This window comes from Schistocerca gregaria, unplaced genomic scaffold, assembly GCF_023897955.1.
Source record: "Schistocerca gregaria isolate iqSchGreg1 unplaced genomic scaffold, iqSchGreg1.2 ptg000049l, whole genome shotgun sequence".
In the NCBI taxonomy this organism is placed as follows: domain Eukaryota; kingdom Metazoa; phylum Arthropoda; class Insecta; order Orthoptera; family Acrididae; genus Schistocerca; species Schistocerca gregaria.
Genome location: NW_026061705.1, coordinates 1947104 through 1951287, shown reverse-complemented (window position 1 = coordinate 1951287; position 4184 = coordinate 1947104).

Sequence of the window (4184 nt, the reverse complement as noted above, 5' to 3'; positions counted from 1 at the left end):
GAGAATGTGAAAAGTGTTCATATGTAGTAAAAACCTGAGAAATCCGTCCGTTTTCGTCATTTGTTATCGAATCGACTTAAAGCCAGATCGTCACATTGGCCGCTCTTCTCTCTGAAACGGTTGTACTTATCGTCTGCAAAGCAATGTCGCGTGCTGCGGTATGCGGAGACACTAAAAGCACCATAGTAGAACACAGATGAAACTTCTAAGTTGATGTATTAGCCAGTAAGAAGTAGTACAATTCAAGTTAAACGTACCGATTATTGACTTTTAAGCTGGCTTTGATGCCTTGGACATGAGCTAGGCCCTTAAGATTCTACATGAAAGGAGGAGTAGCAGCCGAGTTTCACGGGAGAATGTGAGAAGTGTTCATATGTAGTAAAAACCTGAGAAATCCGTCCGTTTTCGTCATTTGTTATCGAATCGACTTAAAGCCAGATCGTCACATTGGCCGCTCTTCTCTCTGAAACGGTTGTACTTACCGTCTGCAAAGCTATGTCGCGTGCTGCGGTATGCGGAGACACTAAAAGCACCATAGTAGAACACATATGAAGCTTCTATGATGATGTAATAGCCAGTAAGAAGTAGTACAATTCAAGTTTAAGGTATCGTATCGACGTCTTAGATGGATTTGGTGACTTGGACATGAGCTAGGACTTTAAGATTCTGCATGAAAAGAGGACTAGCTGCCGAGTTGCACGCGACAATATGAAAAGTGTTCATATGTAGTAACAACCTGAGAAATCCGTCTGTTTTCGTCATTTGTTATCGAATCGACTTAAAGCCAGATCGTCACATTGGCCACTCTTCTCTCTGAAACGGTTGTACTTATCGTGTGCAGTGCTATGTCGCGTGCTGCGCTATGCAGAGACACTAAAAGAAACATAGTAGAACACAGATGACACTTCCAAGTTGATGTAATAGCCAGTAAGAAGTAGTACAATTCAAGTTTTAGTTACTGATTATTGACTTTTTAGCTGGCTTTGGTGCCTTGGACATGAGCTAGGACCTTAAGATTCTGCATGAAAAGAGGACTAGCAGCCGAGTTACACAGGAGAATGTGAAAAGTGTTTATATGTAGTAAAAGCCTGAGAAATCCGTCCGTTTTCGTCATTTGTTATCGAATCGACTTAAAGCCAGATCGTCACATTGGCTGCTCTTCCCTCCGAAACAGTTGTACTTATCGTCTGCAATGCTATGTCGCATGCTGCGGTATGCGGAGACACTAAAAGCACCATAGTAGAACACAGATGAAGCTTCTAAGTTGATGTAATAGCCTGTAAGATGTAGTACAATTCAAGTTTTAGCCACTGATTATTGACTTTTTAGCTGGCCTTGGAGCCTTGGACATGAGCTAGGACCTTAAGATTCTGCATGAAAGGAGGACTAGCAGCCGAGTTACACAGGAGAATGTGAAAAGTGTTTATATGTAGTAAAAACCTGAGAAATCCGTCCGTTTTCGTCATTTGTTATCGAATCGACTTAAAGCCAGATCGTCACATTGGCCGCTCTTCTCTCTGAAACGGTTGTACTTATCGTCTGCAAAGCTATGTCGCGTGCTGCGGCATGCGGGGACACTAAAATCACCCTAGTGGAACACAGATGAAGCTTCTAAGTTGATGTAATAGCCAGTAAGAAGTAGTACAATTCAAGTTTTAGGTATCGATTATTGACTTTTTAGCTGGCTTTGATGCCTTGGACATGAGCTAGGACCTTAAGATTCTGCATGAAAGGAGGACTAGCAGCCGAGTTGCATGGGAGAATTTGAAAAGTGTTCATATGTAGTAAGAACCTGAGAAATCCGTCCGTTTTTGTCATTTGTTATCGAATCGACTTAAAGCCAGATTGTCACATTGGCCGCTCTTCTCTCTGAAACGGTTGTACTTATCGTCTGCAATGCTATGTCGCGTGCTGCGCTATGCGGTGACACTAAAAGCACCATAGTAGAACACAGATGAAGCTTCTAAGTTGATGTAATAGCTAGTAAGAAGTAGTACAATTCAAGTTTTAGGTATCGATTATTGACTTTTTAGCTGGCTTTGGTGCCTTGGACATGAGCTAGGACCTTAAGATTCTGCATGAAAGGAGGACAAGCAGCCGAGTTGCACGGGAGAATGTGAAAAGTGTTCAAATAGAGTAAAAACCTGAGAAATCCGTCCGTTTTCGTCATTTTTATCGAAACGACTTAAAGCCAAATCGTCACATTGGCCGCTCTGCTCTCTAAAACGGTTGTATTTATCGTCTGCAAAACTATGTCGCGTACTGCGGTATTCGGAGACACTAAAAGCACCATAGTAGAACACAGATGTAGCTTCTAAGATGATGTAATAGCCAGTAAGAAATAGTACAATTCAAGTTTTAGGAATCGGTTATTGACTTTTTACCCTTGTTTGGTGCCTTGGACATGAGCTAGGAACTTAAGATTTTACATGCAGGAGGACTAGCAGCCGAGTTGCACGGGACAATGTGTAAAGTGTTCATATGTAGTAAAAACCTGAGAAATCCGTTCGTTCTCGTCATTTGTTAGCGAATCGACTTAAAGCCAGATCGTCACATTGGCCGCTCTTCTCTCTGAAACGGTTGTACTTACCGTCTGCAAAGCTATGTCGCGTGCTGCGGTATGCGGAGACACTAAAAGCACCATAGTAGAACACATATGAAGCTTCTATGATGATGTAATAGCCAGTAAGAAGTAGTACAATTCAAGTTTAAGGTATCGTATCGACGTCTTAGATGGATTTGGTGACTTGGACATGAGCTAGGACTTTAAGATTCTGCATGAAAAGAGGACTAGCTGCCGAGTTGCACGCGACAATATGAAAAGTGTTCATATGTAGTAACAACCTGAGAAATCCGTCCGTTTTCGTCATTTGTTATCGAATCGACTTAAAGCCAGATCGTCACATTGGCCACTCTTATCTCTGAAACGGTTGTACTTATCGTGTGCAGTGCTATGTCGCGTGCTGCGCTATGCAGAGACACTAAAAGAAACATAGTAGAACACAGATGACACTTCCAAGTTGATGTAATAGCCAGTAAGAAGTAGTACAATTCAAGTTTTAGTTACTGATTATTGACTTTTTAGCTGGCTTTGGTGCCTTGGACATGAGCTAGGACCTTAAGATTCTGCATGAAAAGAGGACTAGCAGCCGAGTTACACAGGAGAATGTGAAAAGTGTTGATATGTAGTAAAAACCTGAGAAATCCGTCCGTTTTCGTCATTTGTTATCGAATCGACTTAAAGCCAGATTGTCACATTGGCTGCTCTTCCCTCCGAAACGGTTGTACTTATCGTCTGCAATTCTATGTCGCATGCTGCGGTATGCGGAGACACTAAAAGCACCATAGTAGAACACAGATGAAGCTTCTAAGTTGATGTAATAGCCAGTAAGATGTAGTACAATTCAAGTTTTAGCTACTGATTATTGACTTTTTAGCTGGCCTTGGAGCCTTGGACATGAGCTAGGACCTTAAGATTCTGCATGAAAGGAGGACTAGCAGCCGAGTTACACAGGAGAATGTGAAAAGTGTTTATATGTAGTAAAAACCTGAGAAATCCGTCCGTTTTCGTCATTTGTTATCGAATCGACTTAAAGCCAGATCGTCACATTGGCTGCTCTTCTCTCTGAAACGGTTGTACTTATCGTCTGCAAAGCTATGTCGCGTGCTGCGGCATGCGGGGACACTAAAATCACCCTAGTGGAACACAGATGAAGCTTCTAAGTTGATGTAATAGCCAGTAAGAAGTAGTACAATTCAAGTTTTAGGTATCGATTATTGACTTTTTAGCTGGCTTTGATGCCTTGGACATGAGCTAGGACCTTAAGATTCTGCATGAAAGGAGGACTAGCAGCCGAGTTGCATGGGAGAATTTGAAAAGTGTTCATATGTAGTAAGAACCTGAGAAATCCGTCCGTTTTTGTCATTTGTTATCGAATCGACTTAAAGCCAGATTGTCACATTGGCCGCTCTTCTCTCTGAAACGGTTGTACTTATCGTCTGCAATGCTATGTCGCGTGCTGCGCTATGCGGTGACACTAAAAGCACCATAGTAGAACACAGATGAAGCTTCTAAGTTGATGTAATAGCCAGTAAGAAGTAGTACAATTCAAGTTTTAGGTATCGATTATTGACTTTTTAGCTGGCTTTGGTGCCTTGGACATGAGCTAGGACCTTAAGATTCT